The sequence below is a fragment of the Protopterus annectens genome, chromosome 2.part1 (genome assembly GCF_019279795.1).
Source record: "Protopterus annectens isolate FY-2018-M chromosome 2.part1, PAN1.0, whole genome shotgun sequence".
Classification (NCBI taxonomy): domain Eukaryota; kingdom Metazoa; phylum Chordata; order Ceratodontiformes; family Protopteridae; genus Protopterus; species Protopterus annectens.
In genome coordinates this window covers 652,128,209-652,150,019 of record NC_056729.1, presented here as the reverse complement: position 1 = coordinate 652,150,019, position 21,811 = coordinate 652,128,209, and the positions used below count along the sequence as shown (strand labels likewise).

Below are 21,811 nucleotides of genomic sequence, written 5' to 3'. Positions count from 1 at the left end.
TAGGAGTACCACAGAGGGGAAGGAGGGTGGGTAATCCTGACTGCAGATGCTATCCTGTTCGGACATCTACATTTATGGTAGGTACAAAACTGTACTATGTCCTTCAACGATGCATCTGCAGTCATAACAAATGGGTAGAATACCATAGCCAAACTAGGGGAGGAGGAAGAAGAATTATGGTGTAGTTAGGATCCCTTGCAATACAGCAGCGGCAAACCCTGCTCGGGATCTAGAGTATAGAGGTAAATTATAATGCTTGGCAAATGTATGCACGGAGGTCCAAGTAGCCGCCTCAATAATGTCCTTGGTTGCCACTCCTCGTAAGAAAGCTGTGGTAGTGGCTGTAGCCCTTGTAGAATGAGGTCTATGTTCTGTGGAATTGGTTTTCCATGGTAGGAGTAACAGAATCTTATGCAATTTCCTATCCATTTGGAGATTGTCTGTTTGGAAATTGCTTTTCCTTCCCTTCCTGTTGCATAGGCTACTAAAAGCTGGTCAGTTTTTCTGTTACCTTTGGTTCTGTCCAGGTAGTAGCGTAACTGTCTATGTACATCCAAGGTATGCAGCAGTCTTTCCCCCCTGTTCTGTGGATTGGGAAAGAAGGTAGGCAGGTGGATTGCCTGGTTTAAAGACACTCTGGATACCACCTTAGGCATAAATGTAGGATTAGTTCTCATGGACACTCTATCTTGATGGAAGATTAGGAAGGGTTGTACTGCCATTAAGGCCTGTAGTTCCGATACCCTCCTTGCTGAAGTAATTGCCAGTAGGAAAGCAGTTTTCCATGATAGGTGTTGAAGATCTGCTGTTGCTGCAGGTTCAAATGGAGGGAGTGTCAATTTTTCTAGCACAAAGTTCAAGTCCCATGCTGGTAATGGTGGTTTCCTAGGAGGTTTTACATTCTTGATCCCTCTGAGGAACTGCCTGAGAAGAGGATGCGAAAAGACAGGTGGATCGAAGCTGTATTCTGCTGAAATAGCTGATGCATGTATCTTGATGGAGGAATAGGACAGGCCTGTATGTAGAAGCTCTGCCAAGTACTCCAGGATGTTAGCAATATCTATGTTCGACACATCTTTTCCTCTTTCAGTACTCCAAATGACAAACCTTTTCCATTTTCCTGCATAGTTCCTTCTTGTTGAAGGTCTGCGGGCTTAAAGGATAATGTCTTTAACCCTTTGGGATAAGTCTGGGTTAGTTGCTGTTATGTGATGTTCCAGGCAGTCAGTTGCAAAGTTTTTAGGTTTGGGTGCATGATGTTGTAGTTGTTCTGAGTTAACAAAGACATCAGGGGTATTGATCACATTCTCCCCTGAGACATGCTCCTCAGCAATGGATACCAGTGTTGTCTTGGCCAATTCGGAGCTATCAGAATTATCCTTGGACGTTCCTCTTTGATTTTCAGTAGTACCTTGTGCATCAAAGGAAGAGGTGGGAATGCATATGCTGTCAGGCCTTTCCAACTGAAGGATAGGGAGTCCACCTTCCATGCAAGTGGGTGGTATGTCCTTGTGCAGAATTTTTTGAGCTGGTGATTGAGTGGGGACGCGAATAGGTCTATTTGTGGCATTCCCCATTTCTTTGTGATGGCCTTGAAGATGTCCGGGTGTAGCATCCATTCGTGAGCATCCGAGGTGGTTCTGCTTAACATGTCTGCTAGGGTATTTTCTTTTCCCGGCACAAATATTGCCTGTAACTGGATGTTGTAGCTCAGAGCCATATTCCAAAGGTCCAGAGTCATCCTGCATAGGGGGTATGAATGAGTGCCTCCCTGTTTGTTGATGTACCACATGACTGTGGTGTTGTCTGTCCTTATCATTAAATGGCCTTCTCTGAGGAATGGTCTGAATTTCTGGATTGCTAGTTTTACTGCCAGCATTTCTTTTTGGTTTATGTGCAGGTGCAGCTGGTCTGGATTCCACAATCCTTGTATGCATTTGTCCAACATGTGCGCCCCAGCCTAGGTCTGAGGCGTCCGTTGTGATGGTTTGGCTTGCTTGAAAGTTGTGGAATGGCAAGCCTGGGTTTGACTGGCATGCTTGAGCCCACCATAGGAACTCTTGTTTCAGGCATGGGATTATTGGAATTTCGGTTTCTAAGCTGTGCCTGTGTTGAGACCATAAATTCTTTAGGTACCACTGTAGCTTTCTCATATGCAGTCTGGCATGGGGTACCAGGATTATGCATGATGCCATGAAGCCCAAGGCCTGCAGTACTTTTCTTGCTGTTAGTTTGTTCTGCTTTGTTAATGCCAAGAAGTAAAGAGGGAGTTGTTCTTGTTTTTCTGCAGTTAGGAATGCCATTTGTTTTACTGTGTCCAATTCCGCACCCAAGAATGTTCTTGTCTGGGATGGTATCAGTCTTGACTTTTTTAAATTGACTGTGTATCCCAGGGCTTGTAGCAAGCAAATGACTCTTTGTAAATCTGTTGTCAGCTTGCTTTTGTTGTCTGCTTGTAACAGGCAGTCGTCCAGGTATGGATAAATTTGGATTCCCTGTAGCCTGCAATGAGCGATTACTGATGCCAGGCATTTTGTGAATACTCTGGGCGCAGTAGATAAGCCAAAGGGCAATGCTGAGAATTGATGATGCTCTGATCCTGCAAGAAATCTGAGGTATCTTCTGCAATTTGGTCGTATGGTGACGTGCAGGTATGCCTCCTTGAGATCTAGAGTTACCAGCCAACACTCCTTGCCCAGCATGGGAAGAAGTTGCTGTAGGGTCAGCATTTTGAATTTTGTGACAATGATGAATGTGTTTAAGACGGACAGGTCGAGAATAGGTCTCCAACTTTTCTCTTTTCTTGGTACTAGGAAGAGTCTGGAGTAGAATCCTTTGCCCTGTTCTGTTATTGGTACTCTTTCCACAGCTCTCATCTTTGTTAATTGAGCTATCTGCTTTAGAGCTTCTGTTTTTTGATTTGGAGGTAGGTTTGGCATTCTTCTTTTTACTGGTAAGGTGTGGAAGTGGAACCTGTAGCCTTGGTCTATGGTTTGCAAAATCCACTTGTCTTTTGTGATATAGTGCCAATTTTTCGAAAATAAGGCTAACTTTCCACCTAAAGGTGCTGCTATTTGCTCCCTGGTAGGCGGTGTCAGAGCCAAGTCACTGTGATTGTCCTGTTGCAGTGGCAGTGGTTGTGTCTGTGCCTCGCTGGTTATTGCCTTGCCACTGGCGTCCTCTGTAGGCACCTCCTCTGGATTGATTTCTGCCTCTAGAGCGTCTATTCCTGCCTCTTTGAGATTTTGAGGAGTCTGGAAAGGACCAATTTTGGCAGGCCAGTTCCTGCTAAACCTTGGGGCTGAACCTGTAAGAAATCCTTAACTGTTTGTACAGATTTTGCCTTCTCTTCCATTTTCTTCATTACTTGCTGAGCAGGGGTACCAAATAGACTGGTCTTATCCATAGGAGCATCTAACAGCTTTGCTTTAACATGATCCGGCAAGACCTGTTCTTTCAACCATGCATGCCTTCTTATCACTGTGCCAGTCATGGCTGATCTAAACGAAGCCTCCAGTGCATCATAGCCACATTTTAAGGAATGGTTACTAACCTGCTGAATGTTATTCACCATTTCTAAAACATATTTCTTATCTAAGGAGTCATCAGAGGACAGCTTCTTAGTTAACTGATCAAGCAATAACTCTTGGTATTGGATCATATGAAACTGACAGTTTAAAGCTCTAGCTGAGAGAGTAGCAGAGGTGTAAACTTTTTTCCCCCATCTCTAAGGACCTGGATTCCCTTTCAGAAGGGAGAGGGTTTCTTGCTGAGGTCGAGGCTACTGCCTTAGGCCCCTGGGATATAGTCTCAGGATCTGCAAGTGGGGCCTTGTATAGGTGGTGATGAGTGTCTGGCACCCTGTAAAATCTATCTGGTTTGGCAGGGGCTGGAGGTAAAGTATCAGGAGCAGTGCAAACATCATTAAATGCATCATCCACAACAGGCAGAACTGGAGGTATAGCTAAGGGCCTATGTTGTGGTAAGTGCAGAAAGGTCCTAAGCCTTTTTCTTGAATCTGAGAAATCTTGTCCCTGCCATTGGAATTGTTCTCTCATGGCAAGTAAGGTTTCCCCAAAGGAAAATTCCTCTGGTGGAGAGGCAGATGGAATGGATTCTTCAGCATCGGAATCTTCATAAGTAGAAAAAGGAGCCTCTGGCTGATCTGTAATGTCTGAGTCATCCGAGGAATCATCAGAGGACACTGGCTCGGGGGGCTCTGCTCTAGGTCTCTTTTCTGGAGGCTGAGAGGCCCTGTCTGGGCGAGATTGGGATCCCCTAATTAAGGATATTAAATCCTCTGCCAGAGTAAGCATTTGTGAACTAGAAGTGGGCCTGTGTGAGGGGGGCTTAGCAGGCACTGATTTAACAGTTTTGGCTGCTTTAGCCCTGGCAAAGGCCTTAATAGACATGGCTGCAGGAGGCCTAGCAGCACCACGTGCTGGGGTAGAGACATCCAAAGGGATGGTGTCTGATAATTCACTAGGAACCACAGTAGTAGGCAAAACTTCAGAGGCCAATTCAACTAAGGTAGCAGGAGCCTCCGTAGTAGTCATGGTTTCGGCTGAAGATTGACCCGTTTTCTCGGTTTCGGCCGAAACCGAGACACTTGCGGCTTGCTTAACCGTGGTTTCGGCCAAAACCGCGGACCGCGAGTGTCGGTCTTTTTCTTTGTGTTTTTTAACAATTTGTGTAGTCGGAGGATCCGACGGCATAATGTACGCAAAATCTGAGCCGAAAAACTGTACAGCAAACTCCGACCGACGCCTAAGCTTTCGTCGGTTGAAGGAAGCACAGGCTAAACAGGCTGCTACGTCGTGGTCTGGGCCTAAGCAAGGTAGGCAGTAAGAGTGGAAATCTTTATGAGGTATTTGTTTCCCACAAGTTAAACAGTTATTTACTTTTTCTGACATCGGCTGAGGCAAGAAAGAGTCCCCAACGGGGTACTTAGCTTTTAGAAGTCTTCGAAGTAGTATTCGGTAGTAGTAATTTCTGGATCTGACCGACCGGCACTTGCGAACAGCTTCTGCTTCGGGCGCCACGCGGCAAGAAAGACTGGGGAAAATGGCGTCGGCTGATGCCTTTATACCCGAAGACCAGCAGAGATGACGTCGGGTGAAGTGCGACATCAGCCGAAGCCGGACCCAGACTTTGGAATCCGGCCGACCGAAGGGCTGCCTGACGACAGGACAACCCATTTGTTATGACTGCAGATGCATCCTTGAAGGACATCAGGGTTGTTTGCAGTGGAAGCTTTGGCCCCTTTGGGACCCTGAGATATAGTTTCTGGGTCTGCAGCGGGGTTTTTATATAGGAATTTATGAGAATACGGGACCCTGTATTATCTGTCTGGCTTAGCAGGTGCAGGAGGTAAAGAGTCAGGGGACAGGCCGGACTCTGAAAATACATCATCTACAATGTCTAGAACAGGTGGAATAGCAAGGGGCCTGTGCTGAGGAAGTAGCAGAAAGTCTCTGAGCCTTTTCTTAGATTCAGAGTAATCTTGGTTCTCCCAGTGGAAATGCTCCCTCATGGTATGCAGGGTTTCCCCAAAAGAATAATCCTCAGGAGGAGAGGCTGAAGGAATGAATTCTTCAGCATCAGAGTCCTCATAGGGAGGCACAGAATAATCCTGTTCAGAAGAGGAATCAGAGGAAATAGAAACCTAATCAGATGAATCATATTCTGTCTCTTGCCTAGGCCTCTTATCAAGAGGGGGATGGAAACCCCTGATCAAAGTAATTAGGTCTTCGGCCATTTTAAGCATCTGTTTTTTAGGCATGGAAGTCTGAGCAGGAGAATGCTGTACTTGTTTCTTTGTCTTTAGAGCTGCTTTAGTCTTTGAAGCTGAAGATGGTTTAACATATAACTGTGTAGGTCTGAAGACACCCTCAGAAACCGATGCCTGCTCAGTGGCTCCGGACCCATCTGAGGGAATGATTTCCGAGTGTCCAATACCTTGAGTATCCAGAGGCCCAGTCGGCTCCATGTGGGAGTTGGAAGTGGCCTGTGGCTCTGAGGTAGCGGGCACCAGGGGCTGCGAAAATGCCTCACTGAGAGCTGGCGAACCGGCAACTGGACTAACGGAGGCCTCGTCGTCGGTTTTGGACTTCGGATGCCTATCTTTTTCCTTGCGTTTTTTGTAAACTCCGGTCGTTGGCTGTTCCGACGGCATTATGTAATTAAATCTTCGGTCAAAGTAATGAAATGCAAAATCGAACCAACGCTTAATAGTCCGTTGGTTAAATCTACAGCTAGCAACGTTGTGATCAGGGCTTAGGCAAGGAATACAATAAGAGTGAAAATCCTTATGAGGTATTTGCTTCCCACAAGAAATACAATTGTTAACTTTTTCTGACACCGGTCTGGAGCAAGAAAAAAGTTTCCCCAACGGGGTACTTAGCTTTAATGAAGACTTCGGTTCTGAAATTCGGATTTGAAAATCTCAGGAGTCGTCCGACTGGCACTTGCGAACTGCTTTTGCTTCAGGCACCGTGTGGCAAGAAAGACTGAAGAAAATGGCGTCGGCTGCATCTTTTATACCCTTGGTGCACTGACGTCAGGGAAGAGACGACAGCAACAGACGACGGACCTAGACTCTGGAATTCAGGCCAACTGCGGGTAGCCTGCCAGCAGGATAACCCAAGAGCAATGACTGCAACAGTGAAATACGATGAACATCCACAAATATATCCTAGGTTTTGCTCCACAAATCCTGATGGAATGGTGTGTACACCCAAGAAGACTGAATGCTGTAATTAAACTGAACTGTACAGGTTATAGGTCAAATTAAAGGTGGGAAAAGTTTTGAAATGATTTATTGTGGTCTCATTTTTTTATATCACAAAAACCTGGCATTTTAACAGCGGTGTGAAAAGTTTTTATATCCACTGTATGTGCAAAAGAAAAAAAGAGAACCACATATATCAATATCCTGGCAAAAACAAAAAAAAATCAAAGAAAGGCAGATGGAGGGAGGGTGTGGCTATTGCAATAGTGATCTATTTGAACATCTAATGTTATGATAAATTTACTTCCACAAACCTATTATGTTCATCAAAACATCACTGTTGTAAGTAGCCTAAGGTATATGGGACAGTTACCAGAGTTTAACAAAAAGGAAGGAGGAAGAAGTTTTAGAGTTCAGGAACCCCCTAGAGAACAAGCCCTAACAAAGCCTGCTATGGACCTAGGAACTAATTTGTAGTGCTTAGTAAAGAAGCGCAGATGACCAGGTTGTCTCCAACAGTAATTCCTAGAGTCCACCTATTTCCAAGTCAAAGAAGTACTTAGAGTCCTGGTAGAATAGGCCCTGGCATTGTCTGGAATTGTCTTGTTACGGTGAGAACAACAAAAAGCAATAGGATGGGACAAATGTCTAAAACTGATCAAGTAGCTGTCCCTTAAATTACCTTCATAGGCTATCAGTAACACTGAAAGATCAGGTCCTGTCAATGTAGTATCAGTGTTGCCTGATGACAGGCATTTAGTATAAAATTCTGTTTTCCTTTATTTTTGGTTCTGCAAAGAAAACAGGGAGATGAGTCACATGGCTCAGTGTAAAATCTGAAAAAAAAAACATAGCTATAAAAGGGTTATTCTCTAAATGTACTCCATCACTGTGGAGGAGAAAAAAAAAGAGAGCAGGATAATTCACCATAAGAAGCTGTAACTCAAATATTTTTCTTGCAGATGTCTGAGCCAACAACACAGTTTTTAGCAAGAGACATTCAGTTAGCCTCATGAGCATGTTTCAAAAACTATTTCACTTGAGATAAGGTAGAAATGGGAAGGGGAGCTACAGGCAGCCAAGCAGTGGTGACCTACTTATAAAACTTGAAAAAGTAGTAAGAGAGGCTAGACGATACAAACTTAAAAACTGTAGAATCCAAGAGACTAAGCCTCAAAGAGCTCCCGGCTCTCGAACTGGTGCCCACTAAAAATCTTTTCCACTTATCTGATTTTCTTGCCGCCTTTAATAATTGCTATACATCTTCAGAAAAATGTGCATTAAAGGGTATGCAAATTCTATTATCAAGAGAGTCACTTGAAGAGGCAGAATATTGGGGTGCATCAAACAATCCATGTCCAGTGAGAGCAAATCCATCGTGGGAGGAAATATCTGATAATTGCCCTATGCCAATTTCAAAAGTAAGAACCACTGTTACCTGGGCCAAAAGGGAGTCACTATAACTATCTTTGGGGAGTTCGTCTGTAAATTTAGAAGAACCCTAATTAGAGTGGTAAAATATATAGGCATATTCCTAAATCTATCATCCACGCCTGTATACAGTGTGTTTTGGAGCAGAACTCTTGTCAGTTGCGGCTGGCAGTAAAACTATCTATTTGAGGAGTTTCCCACAGATGAGTGTCACAAAGGAAAGATGAGGCCTAGATTTTGGTGTATGTTATAGTACTGCTAGGGTGGGATGGGAAAAAGTACAGTTTTGTACCTACCATAAATGTAGATGTTCGAAGATCCACATTGCTGCAGTCCTTACACTTGGGTAGTCCGCTGTCCTCGGTCGGCCCGAATATCAAAGTATAAGGCTGACGTCGGTCAAGGCGCATTTGACTGACATCAGGACGTCAGGGTACAAATGCGCATGACCGACGTCATATCCTCAGTCTTTTCTTGCCCCAGATGTCAGAAGACCCTAAAAATAAAGGTCAAAAACCAAAAGACAGCAAACCAACAACCAACCATCCTAGCACTAAAAATATGTACAATATATACAATAGACAATATACACCCAATTGACCACCCAGCCCACACAACCGCCTCTAACTACAGAGGGGAAGGAGGGAGGGTAAATTGGACTGCAGCAATGTGGATCTTCGAACATCTACATTTATGGTAGGTACAAAACTGTACTATGTTCTTCATCTCACACTGCTGCAGTCCTTACACTTGGGTAGAATCTCAAAGCAGAGGAAAGGGAGGATGGCCAAATTATAAGGAAGCAGGAGCTGCCAAAATGCCCTGCAAAACAGCAGTGGCAAAACCAGCCCTGGATTTAGAGTAAAGTGGTAGGTGATAATGCCTGGAAAAAGTATGCACGGAACTCCAAGTAGCTGCCTCCAAAATATCCTTAGTTGCCACCCCTCTCAAAAAAGCTGTTGAAGTGGCAGTAGCCCTAGTGGAATGAGGCCTAATCCCAGCTGGAACTTCCTTGCCATGATGGGAATAACAGAAAGCAATGCAAAACCCAATCCACTTAGAAATAGTTTGTTTTGACACAGGCTTGCCCTGAGAACTCAAAGCAAAAGAAACAAATAACTGCTGAGACTGCCTGAACCCTTTAGTTCTGTCCAAATAATAACGCAACTGCCTGTGTACATCTAAAGTGTGCAAAATCTTTTCCCCTTTATTTTGGGGATTTGCATAAAAGGTAGGCAAATGAATAGTTTGGTTTAAAGCCACACTAGAAACCACTTTAGGCATAAAGGAAGGATTAGTACGTGAAGATACCCTATCCTTATGGAAAATCAAGAAAGGCTCAACTGCCATAAGGGCCTGCAACTCAGAAACCCTTCTTGCAGAGGTAATAGCCAACAAAAAAGCAGTCTTCCATGATAAAACTTTAATTCAGCAGTAGCTGCAGGCTCAAAAGGTTGTAGAGTGAGTTTCTCCAACACAAAATTGAGATCCCAAGCAGGAGTAGGAGCTCTTCGTGGGGTCTTATATTCTTTGCCCTCTAAGAAATAGCTTGAACAAAGGATGAGAAAACAATGGTGGGTCACAATCATAGTGAGCGAAATTGCTGCAGCATGAACCTTAATAGAAGAGAAGGACAAACCTTTGTCCAGTAACTCAGTAAGATATTGAAGAGCCACACTTAAATTAGGCTCAGAAACATCAAAATCCTTTGCTGCACTCCAAAATAAAAATCTCTTCCATTTTTCTGCGTACACTTTCCTTGTACTAGGCCTTCTAGCTTCCAAAATAACATTCAAAACTTGTTGTGGAAGTGGAGGCCCACTATGGTTCAAAACAGAATATGCCAGGCTGTTAGGTGCAGAGAGTGAAGCTTGACATTGAGCAAATGACTGTCCTCCTGAGACAACAGGTGTGGAATCGTAGGCAAAGGCCATGGAGGCTTCCGTACCAGGCTCCTCAGTAATGGGTACCAATGCTGTCGAGGCCAATCTGGAGCTATTAAAATCATCCTTGGCTTGTCTTGTCTGGCCTTTAGTAGTACCTTTGGGAGGAGAGGCAGAGGCGGAAAGGCATACACATGAAGATTGCTCCAACTGAAAGAAAGAGCATCCACTCTCCAAGCTGTGGGATGAAACCTTTTTGTGCAAAACTTTGGCAGCTGGTGGTTTAGTGGGGAAGCGAACAGATCTATGTCTGGAGTTCCCCATGACACTGTCAATTTCTGAAATACATGAGGATCCAATTTCCACTCGTGGGGATCCATAATTTGTCTGCTCAACACATCTGCTAAGGAGTTCTGTGCTCCGGCAGAAACCTTGCCTGAAGATTTAGCTGTAAACTGAGAGCAGTCTCCCACAAAATCATCGCTTGCCTGCATAGAGGATAAGAATGTGTTCCGCTTGCTTGTTGATGTACCACATGACAGTTGTGTTGTCTGTTAGAATCAACACCTGCCCTGGAAGAAGTAAATCCTTGAAAGCTATTAATGCAAACTGGACTGCTAACATCTCTTTCAAGTTGATATGTAGATGTTGTAGTCTGGCAGGCCACTTGTCTTGTATCCACTTTCCATTCAGATGAGCTCCCCAAGCTTTGTCTGAGGCATCTGTCGTTAGAATATGACTCGCCTCTGGCCGGGTCACAGAGAGTCCCTTGTTTAGGTGACATTCCTGAGCCCACCACAAAAATTCCTTTTGAATGCAAGGTATTATTGGAATGACAGTGTCCAAATCCTGGCAGTGCTGTGTCCATACATTTTTGAGATACCATTGTAGCTTCCTCATATGCAGTTTGGCATTGGGAAGCACCAGAATACAAGATGCCATGAACCCTAAGGCTTGAAGGACTGTCCATGCAGTCAGCCCGGACTGATGAGACAACTGATGAAAGTAAAGGGAAAGATTCTTTTGTTTGTCCGGGGTCAAAAAGGCCATCTGGGATGCTGTATTCAGTCTCACACCCAGAAAGCACATGTCTTGAGAGGGTACTAGACTGGACTTTATTTCGTTCACAGAATACCCCAGGCATCTTAGCACTGCTATCACATAATCCAAATGATGAAGAAGCTCGTCCCTTCCTTGAGCCAGAATTAGGCAATCGTCCAAATAGGGATAAATCTGTATTCCTTTTAACCTGAGGAAAGCTATCACTGGAGCCAGAACCTTCGTGAACACTCTGGGCGCAGTAGATAAGCCAAAGGGCAATGCAGAAAACTGATAATGAAAAGTCCCAGCTCGAAAACGCAGATACTTCCTGCAACTCAGTCTGATAGGAACATGAAGATAAGCCTCCTTGAGATCTAAAGTTACCATCCAATGATCTTTGCCCAGCAGAGGTAAAAGCTGCTGTAGCGTCAACATTTTGAACTTGGGAATGTCCAGATAAGTGTTGAGGATAGATAAGTCCAAAATTGGTCTCCACGTGTTCCCTTTCTTTGGTACTAGGAACAGGCGAGAATAAAATCCTAGGCCCACTTCTGGCATAGGAACCGGCTGAATGGCCCCTAGTTGGAGTAACAGAGAAATTTGCTTGTGAGCCTCTATTCTTTGTGGAGGAGGAACGTCTGGCATGCCTTTGAAAGGAGGCAAGGTATGGAAATAAAACCTGTAACCGTGGTGTATGATATCCAATACCCATCTGTCTTGGGTAATTAAACTCCAATTTTCTTTGAAAAGTGCCAACCTTCCTCCCAAAGGTGCTGCCAGACGAGAAGGCTCTGGCAGCTGAAAAGGTAGGTCATTGGGTCTGTTTACGAAAGGACTGACCCCTGCCCTCACCTGAAGACTGTGCAGGAGAACTCCTGTTCGAGGCCTGAAAGAACCCTGAGCTCTGCCCCTACCACGTCTAGATCTACCCCTAGACTGGGAATCATAAGAAGGATACATCCACCCCTTAGTAGGCCAATTTCTACTAAACTTTGGAGGCTGAACCTCCAAAAATCTTTAACAGTCTGCATAGACTTAGCCTTGTCTTCCATTTTCTTTAAAACTGTCTCAACAGGAGAACCAAACAACACATCAGATTGTAAAGGAGCATCTAAAATCCTTGTTTTAACATGGTCAGATAAATTCTGATCCCTCAGCCAGGCGTGCCTGCGAAGAACTGACCCAGTGGCAGCCACCCTAGACGAGGCCTGTACAGCATCAAAACCACATTGCAAAGAATGCTTACCCACCTGTTCAGAAACATGTACTAAATCTTGCAACTCTTTACAAGCAATACCTTCCGCCAGAGCATCAACCTTAGACTTCAATTCTGAAAGGAGATAGTTTTGGTATTTTAACATGTGAAACTGGCAATTCAAAGCCCTCATAGCTAGAGTGGAAGAAGTATAAACTTTCTTTCCCCATCTATCCAAAGCTTTGGCCTCTTTGTCTGAAGGAACCGGATTCTTGACAACAGAAGCCTTAACACCTTTAGGGCCCTGACTAACAGTTTCTGGGTCTGCCCTAGGACTCTTAAAAAGATACTTATGAGCTTCAGGCACCCTGTAATATCTATCAGGTTTAACAGGAGCAGGAGGCAAAGAATCAGGATTAAGTGAAGCCTCTGCAAAAACATCTTCCACCACATCTAAAACAGGAGGTATAGCCAAAGGCCTATGCTGGGGTAAAAACAAAAATTCCCTAAGCCTTTTCATGGAATCAGAGAAGTCCTGGCCTTCCCACTTAAAATGCTCCCTCATAGAATGAAGAGTTTCTGAAAAAGAAAAATCCTCAGGAGGAGAAGCAGAAGGAGTAGAATCATCCACATCAGAGTCAGAATAAGGAGAATACTCCTGCAAGTAAGTCTTCAGCCGAAGACTCCGAAACATCCGAAGCCTGCTCAAAACTCCCTGGCTCAGGCTCCACCCTAAGTCTCTTATCAGGAGGGGGCAAAGAACCCCTAATCAAAGTAATCAAATCTTCTGCCATTTTAAGCATATGCTTCTTGGGCACAGTTCCTGAAGAACTAGGGGTGACACCAACTGAAGCTAAACCTGGCCTGCCCCTGGGAGAAGCCTTGGCAACAGAAGGAGAGGGCCTAACCACCTTAGGAAGGGAGGGGAGTAAAGTAACCTGAGAAGCCCCTTCAGCCTGACCTGCCTCCTGAGAGGCCACATCCTGCAATAACAAAGTCTCTCCCTGAGAACCCAAAGAAATCTCCGGTGGAACCACCGGCTCCACCGACACCTCTAAAGAACCGGCGTCCGGTACAGATGGTTCTTCCAGCCTAGGCTTAACTGCTTTGTCCTTGCGCTTCTTTGAAGCGGGCGTCGGAGCATCCGACGGCATTTTATAATTGCACCGCTTCCCAAAGACTAACCTGGCACAATCCAACCTTCTCTTTATAGTGCGTTTATTAAATCTAGCACAAGAGCGACAGCCAACAACGTCGTGCTCAGGCCCTAAACAAGGAATACACAAAGTATGATAATCTCTATGCGGTATCTGCTTCCCACAAGAAATGCAATTATTCACTTTTTCTGACATCCGGTAAACCACTGAGGCAAGAAAAAACTAAAATATTCCCCAACGGGGTACTTAGCCAACTTTGACTCGGTCTGAAACTTCGAAAACGAAAAATCTCAGAACGCCAACCGGCACTTGCAATGCTGCTTCTGCATCGGACCATGCGGCAAAAAAGACTGAGGATATGACGTCGGTCATGCGCATTTGTACCCTGACGTCCTGATGTCAGTCAAATGCGCCTTGACCGACGTCAGCCTTATACTTTGATATTCGGGCCGACCGAGGACAGCAGACTACCCAAGTGTAAGGACTGCAGCAATGTGAGATGAAGAACATCATGAGTGGACATACAGTCTGTTTCAGGAAAAAATTCCAGCTCTTATGAGGATCTTACCTTGACAAAAATCGGCCATTGCTTTCTTTATTGCCTTGATGAGGATGCTTATTCAGATTCCTGACTTGCGAACACTTTCTACATATTGTGCAAGGACGACAGAAAAAATGGATAACCCCCTGAAATAACTATCCTTCCATTATCCCTTTTAAGGGAAGACCAAATACCACCTCTTTATCTAGACAAGCATATAGGATCTTAGCTCTGACATCCTTTGGGAAATTCTGAGACTGTAGCTGGGCAATTCTTCTCCTCACTGACCCCATGATAACCATTTTAGAAATAAACATAAATCCTCTCCAAGGGATACAGGACATGGCTGATATTACCAGAGACTCAGAGAAAATTAAGGAATTCAGAGATGCCTTAGTATCTGAAGAAGGGAAGTTAGTAATTAATACTCATGCAGGCAGAAAAGGGACTTTATAGATTTGAGGTTCACTTATTTATAAACATTTATCCTCAACTTCCTTTTCACATTTTTGTACAAGGGGTCAGGGTGTCACATCAATGGTGACAATCATCTAGAGTAAATGTCCACATTACTGGGTGGCTAGCTGGCTAGTATCCATCTATCTATCTATATATAAAGATATATAATAACAGACTTTCTCAGATTAGGTGGATGGCTGTTAAATGCTTGGTGCACATAAGGTATCCTCAACAAAGGCTGGCCACACAGAAGGAACAGCTGTAGAAAGGAAACTAAACATCAGTGACAATTCAGATCTTAGATGGGACTCTGGTTATTTCTTTTTGTTCCCATTTACAATCTGAATGGCTTAATCAACCTTTGGAAAGGCCTGCCAAATCTCTATCACCTTTAGGAGAAGGCAATGTCTGTTTTTTTTTTTTGTTTTTTTTTTTTGACGGAGACACCCTAATAAAATAATGAGTGTGTGGCATGAAGGACAGTCCCTCCCTCCCTCAGAAATAAACTTCTCCGAGTAGATCAGCTAAGGAACATCTCCTCGTCCCTTCCCAAATGCCAGCATGGGTGATTTTCTCCTAACCAGTCAGAGCAGTTGAATGACAACAGAGGCAGCCCCCCCAAAGCCACTTATCTTCACCCCTAGCCCTAATATTTGACAGTCAAGTGAAACACTTTCTCTCTCAAAACCGATATTTGAAAGAAGTTTCCCTTAAAAAAAAAAAAACTGACAGCAACAAAAAACAATTCTGAGTTAAACTTATAGTATCAACCACTAAAAATATCCTCATATAAAGGAAATACTTCTCTTTAAAAAATGATGAAGTAGAAGGTAATCCCCAAAGGGGGGACTTATCTGCCCAGTCTTGGTGAAGTTCTTTCTTTCTTTCATTCATTCATTCATTCATTTATTTACTGCTTGCTTGCATATGTTTACCGGGAAGGTCCACTGGGCCAAAAAAGTGCCCATTTTCAGTGGAGGCCTGGGGAGAAAAGCTCCACATATATACAATACATACGATTTGATTTAAATAGCAGTATAACAATTTAAAAATTGTACACAGACTTTGACAAAGAGAGATAAAAAGTTAAAAAGGCAATGCACCTGAATAAATCTTACTGAATATAACAGAAATTATTGAGACAGAAAGAGGTAATGCAGCTGAATATAAAAAATCAATTGACAATACATATACACACAAGGGTACAGCATCACCCAAAGCTGACAAAGGAACATATTTTGGAAGCAAAAAAGATCTGGTTTTCACACCTTCACTATTATTTTCTCTGACTGCCCTTGAGCTATGCAGTTGCTAAATCACAGGGAATGTGCTCTAAAGCTTGGAAGCTAGACAGCTGGTCTGGTCCTTGGCAGGACATCCCATAAAGCTTAAGCTACTGCAACAGTGATTCAGATAAAGCTGGTCTCTCCACTACAGCAGTTCCCTTTTTACAAATTCCAATATAAAAGAATTTGGAGTGTTACGAGATGCTGAAGTTGGGACCATGTAGATCAGTGAATCCTTTTCAAGGGCAGTCTGGCTAAAGGAACAATGGATCCGGAGAAAAGTACAGTTGTGTACACTTACCACAAATGTAGATGTTAGAGTGTATTCACTGTTGCAGTCAATACATTTGGGTTATCTGCTTGCAGGTGGCCCTCAGTCGGCCTGATTAACAAAGTCTTGGGTCCTGAGTCAGTTTCTGTCCCTTCTTCCATGATGACAGGTTGTCAGCGGTTTAAAACATGCAGCCGACGCCATTACATCAGTTTTTATTGCCCTAGATGTCAGGTGTCCCCTAATGGGGAGCAATTAAATACAAACGTACAATGATATACCTCCAACAAAAAAGCAAATACTCCAAAAAGGCTTTTAAGCATAGTAAAGGAAAGTAGAGGTATAGCCAAAAGAAGTTAGGGGGCTGGAGGGAGGGTAACCAGGATTGCAACAGTGAATGCACTCTAACATCTACATTTATGGTAAGTATACACAACTGTACTATGTTCTTCGTGTTTCACTGTTGCAGTCATTACATTTGGGTAGATTCCCAAAGCTATAGTTGGGAGGAGGAATTCAGATAGCATTAGGACCATCTATAAGGCCCTGCAAGACTGCAGAGGCAAAGCCAGCTCTGGATTTAGAGAAAATTGGCACATGATAATGCTTGGTGAAAGTGTGTACAGAACTCCTGGTAATAGCTTCTTGGATGTCCCTGGTAGGGTTCAAAGGTAGGTACTAGGCTATCGGCCCTGGGGCCTATACAAGCCCAGCCAAAAAGCTATCCTGGGCTTTTGCCACCCAAGAAAATTATTTTCCTGCACCACTGTCAAGCAGAGCCACAGAGGTGATCCCCAGGGTGAATTTCCTATTTCCCATCCAATCATCAAGATTTTTCTTCAAGAGTGCTAATGAGGAGCTTTGTTTGATATAGACAGGTAGTTTATTCCAGAGTATGGGAAGTCTCTGGGACAGGAATCTATCCCTCCGGCATGTTCTGTTTATTGTGGTGACAAGGTTTAGGTCCCTAGAGCGTGTAGCTTGGAGGGATTGGGATTTCTTTAAGTGGGGCATGTCCAACAGCTCTGGGTTTGACATAGCTTTGAATGTTAGGCAGAGATCACCTCTGAGTAGGCGATATGCGACGGAGTAAAGCTGGAGTTTTTTGAGACGGTCTGCGTAGGGCATCTGTTTGAGGCCAGTAATCCTCTTTGTGAGGTATTTCTGCGGCCTATTCAGTTGTTGTAGATGTCTTGTGAGGTACATACCAAATGGGGTGTTGTAGTCTATAATGGGTCTAATGAGTGATGAGTAGAGGGGAACAATGATTTTTTTCTGGATGAGAAATCTTTTGTGATGAGGTGTGCCATGTAGAAGGATTTCCTGACTACTGTGGCGATGTGATTATCAAAGGAGAGACTACTGTCCACATGTGTCCCAAGGTCTCATCACACTTTTGGTGTTAAGTATACTACCGCCTATGTTGTAGTTCATGGGTACAGAGTTTTTACGAAAGGGGATGACAATGCACTTTTTGGCATTGAGCTTGAGGCCATGGTTTTGACACCAGGCATCAGTCTCAGTGAGGCCCTTTTGTAGGATGTCCACATCGTTAGGAATTTTGATTATGGCTACTAGTTTGCAGTCATCTGCGAACTTTGTTAGCCAAAAACCTTCTGCGTTAGCCTGTACTTCAGAGAAGTAGATACCAAACAGGAGAGGACCCAGGACTGAACCCTGTAGTACTCCACTTGTCACTGATATGAAGTCGGATTTGGAGTCTGCTACTTTCACAGTGTGGGTTCGGTCAGTGTGCCAGTTGGCAACCCATTTTGTAACATAGGGATTTATACCTAGTTTACTGAGTTTATCTATAATTTCAGAGTGGGGGATGGTGTTGAAAGCCTTGGCAAGATCTAGATAGGCTGTGTGAACCACCTTACCCTTGTCTACGGCTTTGGTGACTGCTTCAAAGAAGTCGATCAGGTTTAGGAGACATGATCTGCCTTTTACAAACCCGAACTGGGTGGGGTCCAGAGTTTGGAGATTACCAATGTCTTTGTTTATAAGTTCCATGATGATGCGTTCCATGGCCTTGCAGACCACGCTCGTCAGACTAATGGGGCGGTAGTTCCCGGGGTCCGTGGTGGCTCCCCCCTTGTGGAGTGGGATAACCGTCGCTGTGCGCCATTCAGCAGGCACAAAACCTGAGGTGAGGCTATGACTGAACATGGTATTTAGGTGGGGTGCCAGTTCGTTCTGTAGTTAGTGCAGAACGCAGCCTGGGATGTTGTCTGGTCCCCATGGATGCTGTGTTCTTGGCTTTGGAGAGTGTGTTTTTTACCTGTGCAGCTGTGATTAGAGGAACTTTGCATTCTTCCTGTATAGAGACGGGCTCTTTAGGGGGTGAGAGGGGGGTAAAGTTAGCACTAAACCTATCTGCCAGGATGTTGGCAATATCAGTTGGGTCTGTATATTTAGTGCCATTGTGCTGTAACTCAGAGCAGATCTGAGTGTTCCCATTGAGATTCTTGACATAGCTATAGAATGCTTTGTGGTTGTCTTTAGAATCAGTGGAGATTTTATTTTCGTAACTAGCTTTGGAGGATTTTATCAGGGATCGCAGCTTCTTACTGAGGCTGACAAGGGAGCTCCTCCACTCATGGGATTTTACTCTCTTTTGCAACAGTTTCTTCCTTCTGTTGTACAGTTTGTTTACGGCAGGGGATCACCAGATTGGCTTCTGTTTTTTGGAGGATAGCGTCTTGGTTCTGTTTGGGATAGCACGATCCATGCACTCATGTAAGTGCTTATAAAGTGCAATTGTGTAGGATTCAGTAGTTGTAACTGTATTGTCCATCTGCATGGGTATCATGAAGTTCACCACTTATGTCTTAAGAAGCATGAAGTTGGCTTTGTAGAAATTTTTTACCATGGTTTCCTTAATGGAGGCTGGGGGCAGGATGTGGACATCTAGGGTAATTTTAGCTTATGGTCAGATCGGACCAATGAGGCGTTGACTTCAGGTGTGGAACACTGGTCACTCATGTTGGTAATGACTAGATCTAGGATACTACTGCCCCTGGTGGGAGTGTGGATAAGCTGATCCAGGCCATTGGAGTTTATGAATTCCAGAAAGCGTTGAGCGAAGGAGTTGGTACATGAGTAGTTTTCCCAGTTAATGGTGGGGTAGTTGAAATCGTCCATTATTAGGGTGTTTGGTTGAACCCTAATATTTCCCAGTACATCAAGAAAAGCGGAGTGGGAATCCTGGGGCATGGTGGGTGATCTATAGCAAGCTACAGTTTGGATTGCAGTTTTGCCCAGAGTTAGATGCACTTGGATAACCTCAGCTGCATTATACTGAGCAACTAGCCTGGAGGTGTGGATATCCTTAATGAATATGGACACACCTCCGCCTTTGGTGCTCCAGTCCAGGTTACATGGCCGAAAAGTGTGGTATGAGTTATAGCCTGGTAGTGCAGGGGTGCTCTCTGGAGCCTTTAACCAGGTCTCAGTCACTGCACAGATATCGATGTTCTCCATTTTAAGGAGTGCCTCGAGTGAGTGCATTTTGAGATTTAGACTTCTAGCACTGAGTAGCATCACCCTCAGTTTTTGCTTGCCTGTTTCTGTTACGGTGGTGAATTTGTCATTTCAACCTTGCCTAAAAAAGGCACTATAGGGGCGGCAACAACCTTAGCCAGTATCCAGAATCCCAGGGGTGACAGGTGCAGGCTATCTCTGGCAAAGCATCGTGGTCTGTCGACCATGTCATCCCAGGCAGACAGATACTGGATCCCTTTAGAATGGCACCAGAAGCTTAGCCAATTGTTGAAGTCAATCATTTTGTCCTTGTACTGCGGCATCATTCTGGGTGATGGCAGAATGCTTCTCAGGGCTAGGGTCATACTTGCCTGGGCTACAAGATCAGAAAGCTCTTCCATGTCTCTCTTCATGTAGTCCAGAGAGGTACGTCTCAGGTCGTTCACATCAACATGGCCAATGACATTGTGGAGTGACCTGAGTGCGTGGGTTATGTGGTGGATCATGGCACCCGAAAGGCAGCTGACAGTAACTTTCTCCTTGTTTAGCCTGGTGAGTGGGACATCAGTGTGCCTGACTATAGAGTCACCTATGACTAGTGTGTTGGGTACGTTGTTTTGCCTTACTGGCTGTGGTTGAGTGGCACACTGAGTCTGCGGGCTATGCGTCATTTGGGTTGTGTTGGGGGATGGAGGTTGCTTGTGTTTCTGCTTTGGAGGTCTCTGTTGCTTAGACAGATTATTATTGAGAGCCTCTGCAAATGTTTTTGTGTTACTATGTGTGGATTTTGGTGGTGTAGATTTAGTAAGACTATGATGAGTGTGGTGTGGTGCAAGTGTTTACCTTCTCCTCTTGCCTGTCAAGTTCAGTCTTGATTGGAGAGAGCTTTACCTCCAGTTTGGCTAGATAAGTGCATCTCTCACAGGTTGTAGTGCTGGGTGGTAGGAGGAGAGGGCTGTCCATGTACATGAGGCAATTTCTACATTGCCCCAAGATGCCCAGATTCATCAGATAGACAGGACAGACTGGGAGCTGACCCTTGGACATGCCTGAATAAAAAACAATTTTTCTCCAGATAAATGAGGAAAGTGAGTAAAAGAGCTGTTTTTCTCTAAGCAAGTGAGGAAAGTAAGTACCAAAACTGTTTTCATCTAGGTAATGAGGAAGGTTGAGTACTGTAGTAATTCGCAGGTTATTTAGTGCTTACAACAAGTTCTGAACAAGTGCTGAGCATGAATAAGCAAATTCAAGTGCTAAAACTAAGAATCTGTATCTGGACTAAACTAGTTACAGGAAAGGGGGGAAACAAGTGCAAATGCGGGCTTTTAAATCAGAAAGTTGAGAGAGATGGAAAAACTGCCCAAACGGCCAGTAACTACAATTTCCGGGCCAGAACCACTCCTTATGTGGTAGTCAGGTTACCTAGTGCTTACCTCTCCCACTGATAAGCTAGAAGGCTTCCCTCCAACACAGAAAGCTTGGGGGGTCAGAAGCTTACATACAGTCCTGGATACAGCAAATCTGAATCTGGACTACACTAGTTACTGGAAAGGTATTTATATATATATATATATATATATATATATATATATATATATATATATATATATATATATATATATATATACACACACACACACACACACACACACACACATACATACAGAAAAGTAGCTAAAACAGCAGTAAAACAATTCAAATGCAGTGCAAGCTAGTACACGAGTATGTAGCAATGTTAGACCAAACAGTTTAAAAAAATGCAATTAAATTAAAAATGACTAAAAACAAGTGCAGAAGGAGTCTATTAGGTAGAATGAGGTAAAGAGATGGGACTGGGGGGAGTTTCCCAGATCAAATCTACAGTGGGGGTGGACAACTGCAAAAGCCTCCAAATTTAAACACAGAAATAGGGATGGTGGGAATGGGAAAAACAACACAGAAATAGGGAGGGTGGGAATGGGAAAAACAACAGAAATAGGGAGGGTGGGAATAGGAAAACCAACACCTTCAGCAGGGATCTGAAAAACTATACAGTGAAGCAAAAATAACAGCGCACAACTCTGAAGTCAGCCAACAATGACATAAAATTAGTCAAACAACAATTTGAGATGCCTCTGAGAAAGGCTGTAGAGATAGATGCAGCCCTGGTGAAGTGAGGTCTGATCCCCTGGGGGACAGGTTTTCCATGGTGCTTATAGCAGAAATTAATGCAATGGCCTATCCATTTAGAAATGGTTTGCTTTGAAATAGCCTTCCCCCCTCTGCCCCTGCAGCAAATGCCACCAGCAGTTCAGATTTCCTTTGAGGTTTAGTCCTGTCCAAGTAGAATCT

At 44.1% G+C, this 21,811-nt stretch overlaps 1 protein-coding gene across 4 annotated transcripts in view; it reads right to left on the bottom strand.

Annotated features, from left to right (window-relative positions):
• The window catches only part of NCOA1 (nuclear receptor coactivator 1), a 1,171,950-nt gene that overhangs the window by 194,806 nt on the left and 955,333 nt on the right, over positions 1 to 21,811 (bottom strand). The gene's annotated exons all lie outside the window — the stretch shown is intronic.